Here is a 14,522-nt window from a genome sequence, read left to right as displayed (position 1 = left end):
TAAACATGAACTCACCAAGCTCTTTTGACTGACTGATCCCTGCAGGGTCTGAATGAGGGAACTGGGAGCTATGACTTCATAGAACCTTCAGGTGAGGGAGCTTCCTCTGCTCGTGCAAATCAGTGCCTTCTTGGCATCTTAGAGTCTTAGAGAATTGTCCGCAGCACTGAGCAGCAAAGGGACTTGCCCAGGGTCACACAGCTAGAATATGTTAGAGGTGCAGATCTGATTTAATGACATTACTTGCAGAAGCAGTTGAATAGAATTGTGAATATATTTTTTAAAAAAACCCTCAGAAAACGGATTCTTAAAGAAAAGTTTGCAATTAATTATGAGATATTTTAAATTCCCTTTTAGTGTTAAGATGAGATTAATCTAATTCTGGGTGGTCCAGCCCTTGGGCCCATCTTCCAACCCAATTCTTAGTGTTAACTGAATTGTCCTTACAACTTCAACTTCTAATGTCCAAGCTTCTCTCTGTACCGTTAGTCTGGCATCTATTTCTCCCCAGTTTGTATCACTGATCCCACCTGTGTGTCCATAATCCTGTAAGATGTTCATTCTTAGATCCAGCTTTTATTGTATGACTTAAAAAAATCATGAGGAGTCAAGGAGACTTTAGGGCAACACCCTAAAGTTTGTACTTGAAGAACTCTAGTGAAGGAGAATCCACTGTGGCCTTCTAAGGCACCTGTTCCACTTTTGGATGGCTCTAATTGTTAACACATTTTTCCTTACATGAAGTCTCAATTTTCTTTTTTGTAATTTTTACCTCCTATTTCTAGCTCTGCTGTCTGGACTCAAGAAGGGTAAGTATATATATTTTTTCCATATCACATTACTTCAAATATTTGAAGACAGCAGTTCTTCCCATCCTTGCCCTTTAAATCTCTTTCCAGTTAAAAAAAAGCCCAGTTCTTTCAGCCATTCCTCATATGGCATAAACTCCTAGTCCTTTATCAGGCATCCTGATTATCCTTCTTTGGATGATCTTCATTTTATCAATGCTGTTCTTAAAGTGTGGCAGCTCAGAGTGAGTGCAGTATCCCAGATATGATGAGACCAAGAGAGAATACAAGGTTACATGCCTACAGGATATAGTCTGTTTGCTGCCCCTGAGGTGGTTGTTGTTTGTTCGTCCTTTGTTTTGGAAGAGGATCCGTGATATCAGGAGCGATGTTTTTACTCTGTGTGAATTGGGTTTAAGTGAGGCAGAGTCACAGAGTTGTCAGCCTCACACGGTTACTTCCATAGTCATCAAAGTCCAGTGGCAGGACAGAAGTCAAGCTGACTGGCAATCACCTGGGATGCAGTGGATGATTTTAATCTCTTTAATATCTGACTAAGTTCTAAGCTCTCCACAGTGCCTACTTCAGCCACTTTCTTCTGCCCATTCCACCAGGGAAAGTCTTCACATTCTTGGAGTAGATATCCCCTTAATTCACTGACAGGTTTGAGGCCTGTTAGTTACCCCCAATCTGATTTAGCTGGTCTGCCAAGATGGTTTACCAGATTATGGCTGCTGTGCATGCTACAGTGTCTTGGAGCCATAGCTGAGAGAGCACTGGGTGAAAGGTAGACACCAAAGGTGGATAAGCAGCCCTGAAAACAGTTTGGCAAGCCCTCACACCAGAAGTGCTAGTCCTCCTGGAACACACGATGCACTCACTGAAATAGTTGACCCCTGGGGCTGGTGGAAGGGGTTGAGAAAGGAAGAGACGAGATGAAAGATAAATCTTATAGCAGGGAGTTGGGTGGATTGGAGCAGATAGAGATTAAAGTCAGGGAAATGAATGTTAACCTAAAAGGAAAAATATTGAATTTAAAATATTCTTCCTTTAAAACACACACATGTATATGAAAGACTTGTAACTTATATAGTAATAAGCTATTCACTAATGATTTGTCCTAAATTAATCTTTAGTTCTCTTATGCTTTATTACTCTACTTTATACTTCTTTTTTTCTATCATTCTTCAGTTTCATCATTTCTGCTGTCTTCACTATTGTCAGATCTTTCCAACTCTTAAGAAATTATTTTTATTTCCACCCACAGAATTTGAAACACGTCATGTGCACCTTTGCTCTGAAATGAGTTACTTGATTCCATGGTATCTTCACCTAACTATGAAGTAATTTTCCTTTTTCTCCACTAGATGGTTCTTACATACACATTTGATTCATTCAGTTACTTATCAGATATGTGATAAGAGCCTTTGTGCTTAGCAGTGGGGAGGATGGACAGAAAATATTTTAAAGTTGAACTACTTAAGGGGAAATAAATATTATAATGTAGGTCAGGCTGTGCCATTAATCACCAGGACATGGGTGATTTACTAAACTCTATGTCTCAGGACCTCAGTAAACTGGAGAGAATATTTGCATTCATTCAGTCAATCAACAATCAGCATTCAGTCACTCAACGTACATTTATTAAACACTTACTGTGTACCAACCCTGCCCCCTCATCTCTTCATGGTGGAGAGGCTTGCATAGCTCAAAGAAACTATGAATTATGCTGAGAGTATAAAAACTGGCTTGAAGCATAATGTTAAAAAACAAACAAACCCCCTGACAAAAGCAGTGTCAGATTTTCTATTCTTGGGATCAAAGATCACTACAGATGGCAATTGCAACCATTGAAATTAAAAGATACTTTCTCCTTGGAAGTAGAGCTATGGCAAATCTAGACAATTTATTAAAAAGCAAGGATATCATCTTGACCCCTAAGATTTGTATAGTAGATATAGGTCTATATAGTCAAAGCTTTGGTTATTTTCAGTAGCAATGTATGGCTGTGAGAGTTGCATTATAAAGAAAGCTGAGCACAGAAGAATCAATGCTTTTGAATTGTGGTGCTGGAGAAGTCTTTTGAGAGTCCCTTGAACAGCAAGGAGAGCAAATAGTTAAAAAAACTAATTCTGGCTATTCACTGGAAGGTCAGATACTGAAGCTGATGCTTTGGCTACCTATTGAGAAGGGACTCATTGGAAAAGACCCTGATGTTGGGAAAGAATGAAAGCAAAAGGAAAAGGGAATGGCAGAGGATGAAGTGTATAGATAGTGGCATGGAAGCAGTGAATATGAATTTGGACAGACTTTAGGAGATAGTGAAGGATAGGAGGACTTGGGGTACTATGGTTCATGTTGTCATGAAGAGTTGAACACGACTGAACAATAAAATGTGCCTGGCTGTAACAGTAAGATTATACTGATATACACAGGGGGACCTGCTATCACAGGTTCTTAGATCTGCAACTCTAAAAGGAAAAGCAACTTTTGAGGGGCTAACAATCACTTTAACCTAGTACATATACCATTCACTTAGTTCAGGAAATCAACAGACAGCGCTTCCAAACTGTGTGACACAAGCAATACACATATCACAAATCAACATACAAGTCCAACTGTCTCACCACAGTTGCTAGAGAGGAAAGCATCAACATCTGGGTTTTCAGAGCTGGGATGCTCCTTAGCGACTTCCCAGATCACAAAGTTTCTTCCAAAAACTAAGCCCCAAAGTAAAACCTTACTCTCAGAGTATTTATTCCTTTTTTAGAGCCAGAGGGCATCCCAACCCTTGAGAACCAGTGCCTTATTAACAAAAGGTATGGGCCTTCCTACACATTTTCCTTAATCAAACACTCCTTAATAGGAGGCCCATTAATGGGTAGGGAAGATCTTTAATCACATTAACAATACAAATACATATACTTTTTCTCATTAAAGAAACTCTTTGTTTCTTCTAGTAAAGACTCTTAATTGATAAAGGCAAGATTCCATCAGAGGCATTATACTTCTTGCTTGTACTGAAACAAAAACAACAAAAGATCCTACTTTGTTTGCCCCTTACGCAGCCACTGTGCTTAATGATGGGGATACAAAGAAAAGCAATAAATTTTATTATATTGATTTAGTTTACCCATGAATAGTTAATATTTCTCCAGTTATTTAGATTTGTCCTTATTTGTGCAAAGGCTGTATTGTAATTGTGTTCATATAGTTTTTATGTATGTTTTGGCAGGTAGACTCCCAAATATTTTATATTTCCTGTAGTATTTTAAATAGAGTTTCTCTATCTCTTCCTGCTGGATTTAGTTGCTAACATATAGAAATTTAATAGAAATATTATGCCTTATAACTCTGCTGAAGTTGTTAATCATTTCAGCTAGTCTTTTACTTGAATGTCTAGGTTTTCCTAAGCAAACTCTGTCATATTATCATCAAAAGTTATGCTCTCTAGTTTAACCTCATTACAGATGATACTGGCTCTTGGTTCTAGAGAGATACTAATTATCGTACTGAGGAAAGTTTCCATTATTCCAATGCTTTCTTATATGTGTGTATGTTTATGTGTGTTTATGTGTTTAACAGAATGGGTGTTGTATTTTGTCAAAGGCGTTTCTGCATCTGCTGATATGATTTTTTAAAATTCCTAATCTAGTCGGTTATGTTTATAGCTTTCCTGATATTGAACCAGTCCTGTATTCTTGGCTTAAATCCAAGCTGCTCACTATGGTAAAAGATTAAAATCTTTGCCATATATTGTTGTAGTTGCCTTGCTATTATTTTATGTAACGTTTTCTTGTCAGTATTCATTAGGGATAGTTATAGTTTTTTCTCTGTTTTGCCTTCCTATATTAGGTATCAAAACCATAGTTGTGTAATAGAAGGAATTTGGTAGAATCCTTTTTCCAATTTTTCTGAACCAGTTTTTGTATCTGTGGAATTAATTATTCTTTAGATGTTTGATAGAATCTACTTTAAATCTATTTGGTCTGGGAATCTTTTCTTTTTCTTTGGGAGTTCATTTATGGTTTTATGGATTGTTTAATTTCTACTTCTAGGATAGAATTATGTAAGTATTTTTTTATGTTCTGCTAAATTTGGGCAATTTATATTTTTGTAAATATTAATCCATATTATTTAAAGTGTCATTTTATTGGTATGTAATTGGGTGAAATATCTTCTAATAATTTCTTTTATTCTCCTTTGGTTACGAATTAACCTTTTTCATTTTAAATATTGGTAATTTGATTTTTTTTTTAAAAAATGAGGTTAGTTAATGGTCTATCTTATTTTCATGATTTAAGGAAATAGTTCCTAATTTTATTTATTCAGGGTGTTGTGTTTTTTTGCTTTCAGTTTTGTTAATCTTTTTTGATTTTCAGAATTACTATTTTGGCATGTAGTTGAGCATTTTTAATTTGTTGGATTTTTTCCTAGCTTTTAAAAATTGTATGTCCAATTCATTGATCTGTTCTTTCTCTTTTTTATTGGTGAAAATGTTTAAAGATATAAATTTTCCCCCTAAGTACATTTGTGGCTGCATCCCAAATGTGAATAAATTTGAGCTGAATAAAATTTTTGATTATTTCTATTTGTGCTTTGACACACCCATTCTTTAGGATTAAGTTATTTAGTTTGAAGTTAATTTGTAATTTTTGCTTCAAAGGTTCTTTTTTGAATGTCATTGTTATTGCATTATGATCAGTAAAAGATTCATTTAACATCTCTGCTTTTTTGCATTTGTTTGTGAGGTTTTTATCCCCTAATATATGGTCAGCTTTTGTGAAGGCATCATTCCCAGATGAAAAATATGTCCTTTCTATTTCCATTTAATATTCCACAGAGGTCCTTTCTATCTGAGTTTTATACAAGTCCATTCAGGTCCTTTATTTCTTTTTTGGTTAGATTTATCTAGATCTGAAAGGGGCTAAATTGATTCTCTCACTATAATAGTTTTATTGTCTGTTTCTCCATGTACTTCATTTACCTTTTCCTTTATGGATTTAAGTGCTGTGACATACCATGCATATATATTTAGCATTAATATTAAATCACTGTCAACAGTGCCTTTTAGCAAAATGTAATTTTCCTATTTATCTCCTAGGTCTTTTTTTTTTTGCTATTGTTTTGTCTGAGATAATAATTGCTACCCTCGTGTTTTTTTATTTCAGCAGAAGTCATTCAATAAACATTTATGAAATAACCTATTGTATGCCAGACATTATGCTAAGTGCTGAGGACACAAAGAAAGGGGAAAAAAAATCTGCTCTTGAAGAGAGACAACATGCAAACAACTCTGTACAAACGAGCTCTATGTAGCTTTCCTCATTGGACCGTTGTCAGACCATGAAGGCAGGGACTATCTTTCACCTCCTTAGATATCTCCAGCACTTAGTAGACACTTGGTAAATGTTTATTGATTGGTTGCAGGATAAATAGGAAATAACAGAGAGAAGGCACAATAGTTAAGTGGCATTGGAAAGTCTTCCTGTAGAATGTGGAATTTTTCCTGAGCATTGAGGAAAGCTTGGAGGTGTGGAGATGAAAGAGCATTCCAGTCATAGGGGAGGGGCACTGAAAATGTCCAGTCAGGAGATGAAGTGTCTTGTTTCAAGAATAGAATGGAAGCCAATGTCACTAGATTGAAGAGTATATGGAGGGATGTAAGGTGTAGCAAGACTGGGAAGTTAAAGAGGCCCTAGGCTATAAAAGACCTGAGAGGATTTTATACTTGAGGTCAGTGCTAGGGAGCCTCTAGAGTTTGAGTTGGAGGGTGTGACATGGTTGGACCTGTGGTTTAGGGAAATCATTTTAATAGCTTTAAGTATAGGATGGACGGGAGTGGGAAAGACTTCTTTTTTTTTAGTCGTACAAAACATATATCCATAAGAGTCATGTTGTGAAAGAAAATATAGACCAAAAAAAATACCTGAAGAAAAATAAAGTAAAAAAGTATGCTTCAGTCTGTCTTCAGACCCCGTCAGTTCTTTCTCCTGGGATGGAGAGCATTTTTCATCCTAAGGCTTTCAGAGTTGTCTTAGATCTTTGTATTGCAAGAACAGCTAAGTCATTCACACCTGATCATCTTGCAGTATTGCTGTTACTTTGTACTCAGTACGTTTCACTCTGCATCAGCTCATGCCAGTCTTTCTGGGTTTTTTTGTGAGCATCCTGCTTATCATTTCTTACAGTACAATAATATTCCATCATAATTACGTAATACAATTTGTTCAGCCATTCCCCAATTGGTGTGCATTCCCTCTATTTCTAATTCTTTACCCCCAGAAAAGAGCTTCTATATTTTTGTACGTGTGGGTCCTTTTCCTTTTTGTTTTTATCTCTTTTGAGATACAGTCCTAGTAGTGGTATCTTTAGGTCAAAGGGTATGCATGGTTTTATAACCTTTGTGCATGGTTCCAAATTACTCTATAGAATGGTTGAATCAGTTCGCAATTCCATCAACAATGTCTCATTTTCCCCCATCCCCTCCTGCATTTGTTATTTACCTTTTCTGTCCTATTAGCCAATATAATAGGTATGAGGTAGTACTTCAGAATTGTTTAAATTTGCATTTCTCCAATAAGTACTGAGTTAGAATATTTTTTCATATGACTATAGATAGCTTTGATTATCTGAAAACTGATTATATCTTTTGACCATTTATCAATTGGAGAATGACTCTTATTTTTAAAAATTTTACATAGTTCTCTATATGTTAGAGAAATGAGGCCTTTATCAGAAAAACTTTCTTCAGAATTTTTTTCACAGTTACTATCACTAACTGTATTGCCCTTCATCCTGTTCTCCTTACCCCTGTTTATTCTGTTCTTTCTCTCCTTTCACCTTGTCCCTCCTCAAAAGTGTTTTGCTTCTGACTTTCCTCTCCCCCAATCTGCCCACCATTCTGTCACCCTGTCTCCCCTTTTCTCTTATCCCCTTTTCCTCCTATTTTGCTGTAGGGTAAGATAGATTTCTGTACCCTATTGCCTGTGTATGTTATTCCCTCTTTGAGTCAATTCTGATGAAACTAAGGTTCACCCTCACCTCCCTCCCTCTTTTACTCTCCTCTAAAAGCTTTTTATTGCCTTTTTAATGTGAAGTAATTTACCCCATTCTACCTCTTTGTTTTTCTTTCTCCCAGTACATTCTTCTCTCTCATCTTAATTTTATTTTTTTGATATTATCCCTTCATATTTAAGTCATATCTATGCCTTTTGTCTATATATGCTCCTTTTAACTACTCTAATAATGGGAAAGGCCTTGTGAGTTGCAAATACCATATTTTCATGTAGGAATGTAAACTACTTAACCTTATTAAGTCCCTTATGATTTCTCTTTCCTGTTTACCTTTTTATGCTTCTCTTGAGTTTTGTATTTGAAAGTTAGATTTTCTATTCAGCTCTGGTCTTTTCATCAAGAATGCTTCAAAATCCTTTATCTCATTGAATGTCCTTTTTTGCCCCCTGAAGGACTGCATCCGTTTTGTATCAGATTGTATCAGATTGTAATCAGTTTTGCTGAGTAGGTGATTCTTGTTTGTAATCCTCACTCCTTTGCCCTCCAAAATATTATATTCCAAGTCCTCTGATCCTTTAATGTAGAAGCTGCTAAATCTTGTGTTATCCTGACTGTGGCTCCATAGTATTTGAAATTTTTCTTTCTGTCTGCTTGCAGTATTTTCTCCTTGACCTGGGAGCTCTGGGATTTGGCTGTAATATTCCTGGTAGTTTTCATTTTGGGATCTCATTTATGAGGTAATCAGTGGATTCTTTCAATTTCTGTTTTACCCTTTGGTTCTAGAATATCAGAGTAGTTTTCCCTGATAATTTCTTGAAAGACGATCATCTTTTTTGATCATGGCTTTTGGGTCAAGTCCAATAATTTTTAAATTATCTCTCCTGGATCTGTTTTCCAGATCAGTTGTTTTTCCACTGAGATATTTCACGTCTTCTATTTTTTCAGTCTTTTGGTTTTGTTTTATTGTATCTTGGTTTCTTATAAAGTCATTAGCTACCATCTACTTCATTCTAATTTTTAAGCAATTATTTTCTTCAATGAGCTTTTGGGCCTTGTTTATCATTTGGCCAGTTATGCTTTTTAAGGCATTGTTCTCCTCATTGGCTTTTTGTTCCTCTTTTGCCATTTGGCCTACTCTGTTTCTTAAGGTGTTATTTTCTTCAATATTTTTTTGCCTCCTTCACCAAGTTATTGACTCTTTTCTCATGATTTTCCTGCATCATTTTCATTTCCCAATTTTTCCTCTATCTCTCTTACCTGATTTTCAAACTCCTTTTTGAACTGTTTTGTGACCTGAGATCTATTAATATTTTTTTTGGAGACTTTGTGGATGTAGGAGCTTTGACTTTGCTATCTTCTGAGTGTGTGTTTTGATCTTCCTTGTAACCATAATAACTTTCTATAGTCAAGAGTCTTTTATTTTTTATTGTTTGCTCATTTTCCCAGCTTATTATATGACTTTTTAACTCTTTGTTAAAGTAGGATTCTGCTTCTAGGATGGAAGCTGTCCCAAGTGTCAGGGTTTTTGTGCAGCTGTTTTTAGAGATACTTCTAGGGACCTGAAAGTTTTCAGTTCTTCCAAGGTGGTATGATCTAGGGAGATGTGTTCTCTACTCTCCTGTCCTATGCTCTGCTCTGTGAGTAACCACAAGCACTCTTTTCTGCCCTGGAACTGTGAGGAGGGTCCCTCCTCCACTGTAGCTGCAGGCTCTGCTAAGACAGTGTTCCTCCTCCCCCTGGGACTGCCACCCAGGTCTGAGACCTGGATCCAAGTGTGGGCAGAGCAACAGAGTCCTGCCTCAGTGCCAATAAAGAGGCCCCTATAATCTCCTGACCAGTTATTTGACCCCCTTGATTGTCTGTGGCCTGAGTGTTCTGGAAACAGCCACTGCTGCCTCTGCTTCAGGAGCTCCCAAGACCTGCTCTTTGCCTGTCAGGCCTGTGCTGAACTGCGCTCCACTCCCACCCTGGCATGGTAGATCCTTCCTGCTGATCTTCTAAGTTGTCTTTGGTGTCTGTAGGCAAAGAGGTCCAGGAAGCACCACTGGTGTCATCAGTTCAGTTGCTGTGAGGCCTCCTTCAGGCTCGCTTGGGCCCATTCTGTGCTGGGGTGGCGTATGCTGTCCTCATCTCTCAGTTCGGTGCAACACACCTTTCTTGATAACAGTATAAGTTGTCTTGGGCTGGAAATTTGTTTCACTCTGTCTTTTTATGGGTTCTGCTTCTCTGGAGTTTGTTTAGAATTATTTTTAAAAAGGTATTTGGAGGATTTTGGAAGAGAGTTCAGGCAGATCCCTGCTTTTACTCTGCCATCTTGGCTCCACCCCCATAGAATATCAGAAAGACTCTTGTGATAGGCAGACCAGATTGGCAACAGATTGCATATGAGAGATGAGAAGGAACAAGGACTTGTGAATGACACTTAGGTGCTGAGGCAGGAGAAGTGCTACCCTTGACAGTAATAGGGAAGTTAAGAACTAAGGAGAAAGAGGGGAGAAAGAAGGTGGGGGTGGAGTGGGGGGGGGGGGAGTTGTTGCTTGTCCTTTGTTTTTGAAAAGGACCAGTGACAGTCGTGCCTGATGACTCGCCTATGAATTGGATTTTAAGTGAGGCAAAGTTGCACAGCTTCACTCTCTCTTCCAGAGTCATCAAAGTCCAGTGACAAGACAGAAGTCAGGATGACTGATGATGGCCTGGGACACAGTGAATGACTTTGGCGTCTTCAGTGTCTGACCAAGCTCTAAGCTTTCCACATGCCCACTTCAGCCCATTGGAACAAATTGTTCTCATCTACTTATTCTGCTGGGGCAAGTCTTCACATGCTTGGAGTAGACATCCCCCTAACTTACTGACGAGTTTGAGGCCTGTTGGTTGCCCTCAACTTGGTCTAGCCTGTTTGCTGAGACATTTTACAGAGGTGTGGCTGCTGACCATGCTACAGTTTCTTGGAACCCCAGGTTAGAGTTGGGTGAAGTCCTGAAGCAGCCCTGAAAATGGCTTGGCAAGCCTTCACGCCAGAGTTCTCTTTCATTACCCCGTATGGAGGGAAGGAAGAGGAGTGAAGATGTTTATACAACACCCTCCCAACTTCAGAAATTATCATGCCCAGAACTTCCATGACCCCATACTAGAGTGAAGGATGTAGCTCTTTGATGTGACTTTGTTTGCTAGAAAGCCATCTCATTTTATATTCCCATGCTATGCATTTGCCTGTTTTATTGCCTATTCCTCCTGATGCTTTGACCCTCCTTCAGGACAAGATTCATATCAGTGTCACTTGCTTTGTGGCATCTTTAGCACACAGTTGTAACCATGGACATAGCTAATCAATTGTATTTGATGCTAATGATGGTGATAATGAAATTCATCTTTAAGCCACCCATATACCAGCAGTGTAGCTGGCTAGAAGCAAATGACAAAATATGATACTGCGCTGGCTCAGGGCCACTTCATTCTTCCAAAGCTAAGCCAAGGAGGCATGGATAACCAGAACCAGAAGCACTGATAGCCAGTGGAATGAGAAACTACTCTATCCTATGCAGGTTGAGGATTATTATCCATTTTTTTATATCTCAAAGCCCATACAAATGTCTTAAACATAGGATGCTTCCAAAAATATTTGTTGAGTGAATCATAGTGTATTAATTGCTGGAAGAAACCTCATGTCCTCTCATCTTCCCATCTCATTTTTTCCAAGAGTCCTTTGTCCTACATTCCCAACCATTCAGGGTCTGATTTTACACTTCCGCTGATGGGAGCTCATTCCACTTTTGGACAATTCTTGGATTTAGTTAGATACTTTCTCCTTATTCTAGAGTAAATATTTACCTCCATGTAATTTCTCCCAGTAAGACCAATTTACCCCTCTTCCATATGACAGCCCTTCATATATTTAAAGGTAATCTTTTTGTTGCCATCTAAGCATTCCTAGTTCCTTCACTACAGTTCTACCAGCCTGCTTGCCTTCTTGTAGATGCATTCTTATCTAATTCTATTGAATCTAAGTCCTTTTCCTCAAATGCAACTCACAGGACTAAACATACTACTTCAGATATGCTGACTGATAAAGAATATAATGGAACCAAATGGAACCAAACTAAACGTTGGCCTTGGAGTCCCTAAGTTCTTGGTTCAAATTCTGTTCTCCTACATAGTAAGTTTATTTAGTTTTGGATATATTTGACTTTAAGATGTCTACAATTTGTGATGTCCAGTAGGCAGTTTGAGATGTGAGACTGGACGTCAGTAGAGAGTAGATAAGGAGATTTGAAAATCATCAGCATAGATATGATAATTTAATCAGTGGGAACTGATCAGATCACCAAGAGAAACAGTATCAGGGGAGAAGAAAAGAAGGCTCAGGAGAGAGCCCTGTTTGACATCCATAGTTAGTGGGAATGACCTGAATGAAGGTCCAGCAAAGAAGATTGAGGAATGGTCATTTAGGTAGCAGGAGAACCAGGAGAGCATAATGTCCTGAAGAGAATAATGTCCTAGAGATGCTCAACAGTGTTAAAGGCTGCAGAGAGGTCAAGAATGATGAGGATTGAGAAAAGACGATTGTATTTGGGAATTAATTTTGGAGAAGGGCAGTTTCAATTGATGATGAGGTCAGATACCAGACCCTGAAGAGTTAAGGATAGAATGAGGGAAGAGGAAGTGGAGGCATCTATTGTAGATGGCCTTTTCAATGAGTTTAGCTACAAAAGGCATGAGAAATATGGGATGATAGGGATATATTAAGTGAGGTTTTTTTGTTTTTGTTTTTTTTGAGAATGAGGAGAGACCTGGGGTTGTTTATAGGGGAGTAGGGAAGGAGCCAGTAGAGAGAGAGAGAGAGAAACTGAAAATAAGTGAGAGAGTCTGGATGACAAAAAGGGAGCAATCTGCTTGAGAAGATGCATGGAATCACTTTTGGACGTAAAGGAGCTGGTTTTGGCAAGGACAAAGACACTCTTTATGCAAGGCAGGGTGAAGGAGGATGCTATGGTAGAAGTCATCTGGGCGATGTGAGATAAGGGGAAGGGGAGAAGGGGGAGTTCATGGCACATGGCCTTTTTTTCAGTAAAATGTGAGATAAAACTCAACTGAGAGGATGGAGGAAAGGAGGAACCATGGGATGTTTGAGGAAGGGATGAAAAGGTTTAGAAGAAATGCTGCAGTGAGTGGGATTGTAATTTGATCATTGAGATGATAAAGGATTGCCCAGCAGCAGGGAGGGCTCAGTTGAGGTTATGTAACATAAATCTGCAGTGCACCTGGTCTGCCTGGTTACATGATCTTCTCTCCCTTCAGTCAGTAGCACATGCGTAGTAGGAGTAAAGGCAGCACAAGGGATTCTGCTCCAGCCCCTTGTTTTCACTTTGTGGGCTCTGCCTCAGGTTTGTTTCTTGTAAATAGCACATTCTTGATTTCTAGTCTCTAATTTATTTTGCGCTCCTTGCACTTTTGTGGGTGAGTTCATCCCATTCATGTTCAGTTATAATTGTTAATTGTGTGTTTCCTCCATCTTTATTCTCTTGTACCTCCTTTTCTCCTTGTTTCTCTCTTGATCGTTATTTGTTTTCTTCTGATTAATCTCTTCCTTAACCTCTCTTCTTCTTTTCACCCCCATTCTCTCCTATTTCCCTTTTGGGTTAAATATTCCCACACCCTTTTTTTTTGTGTGTATTCTTTCCTTTGGTCATTGTAGAGGGAGAGTAAGGTTCAAGTTTCACCTGCCCCCCACTCTTTCCTCCTTGTTGTATACATCTTTATTGTGCATTCCATTTATTTGAGATGATTTTCCTCATTGTTTTTCTCTCCTGCATGCTTTTTTTTAAATTCCCACTTTACCCCTTACAGGAATTCTGGCTGGACTTGTACCTGAGCTGTGTTTTTTCTTTGAGGCTTTGCTTATATATGTTTTGGAGTCATTCTTTTCTTCTGAGTTTGGTTCTTGATCTTCCCAGTTGCCATAATATTTTTTAAAAATTGTTCATTCTTCTAGTCTAATTCTTGACTTAGAGTTTTATGTTATACCTGGGCCCTGCTTACTCCTGGGGTGATGTCTGGGCTGAGCCTTTGTCCCCTTGAGTTCTTCTGTTTTCTTGGGATATATGGAAAGTTAAGTTATTCCAGGATCTCAAGGACATCTCTGAACAGGAACCTGTGTGTTTTCAGTGCTCCCATAGTATTGTGATCTGGGGTGAAGTCTGTTAACTTCCCCTCATGATTTTGAGCTCTGCTAGGTCTGAGCAAGATCTCTGTTGTCTTTCTTGGTTGACATTGTCAGTAGATGGCTGCTGGAGTCATTCACTGTTGGATCCTTGGGAGGTTCTGCAGATTCAGGGTGACCAAGCTATGGGATCCCCTTTAGTCTGGGATATCTCCTTGGGTTAATATGCTTCCTACTTTAGCTAGGGCTGGAGGGTAGAATGGAATCCCTGTTGTGCTCCTGGGATTGGAGCTACTTCTCATTGGAGCTCTGTTCTAAACTTGCTCCTTGTTCAGTATGTAGTTAGGCCTCCTCACTGTTTCCCTGCTCCTATGTGCAGATCTCCGTGTTAGTCCACCTGGATCCTAGGAACTGGGCAGTGACAGTGTTACTAGATGATACCTGTTGTGCATCCTGTTGTACTAGTTCAGGGAGTCCCTTGGACGACCTCCTGCTCTGGGGCTTCCTGCTCCAGGAATGACTTGGGTACTGAGTCCAAGTACTGGAATGCTCTTCTCAGC

The 14,522-nt window shown here is 38.7% G+C and overlaps 1 protein-coding gene across 1 annotated transcript in view; it reads left to right on the top strand.

Annotated features, from left to right (window-relative positions):
* TMEM38B (transmembrane protein 38B) overlaps positions 1-14,522 on the top strand; it is a 67,874-nt gene that overhangs the window by 40,676 nt on the left and 12,676 nt on the right. The window lies entirely within an intron of this gene.

This window comes from Notamacropus eugenii, chromosome 1 (assembly GCF_028372415.1).
Source record: "Notamacropus eugenii isolate mMacEug1 chromosome 1, mMacEug1.pri_v2, whole genome shotgun sequence".
NCBI classification, from domain to species: domain Eukaryota; kingdom Metazoa; phylum Chordata; class Mammalia; order Diprotodontia; family Macropodidae; genus Notamacropus; species Notamacropus eugenii.
Note: the sequence above shows the minus strand (reverse complement) of the source record. Positions and strands in the feature narration are given on the sequence as shown.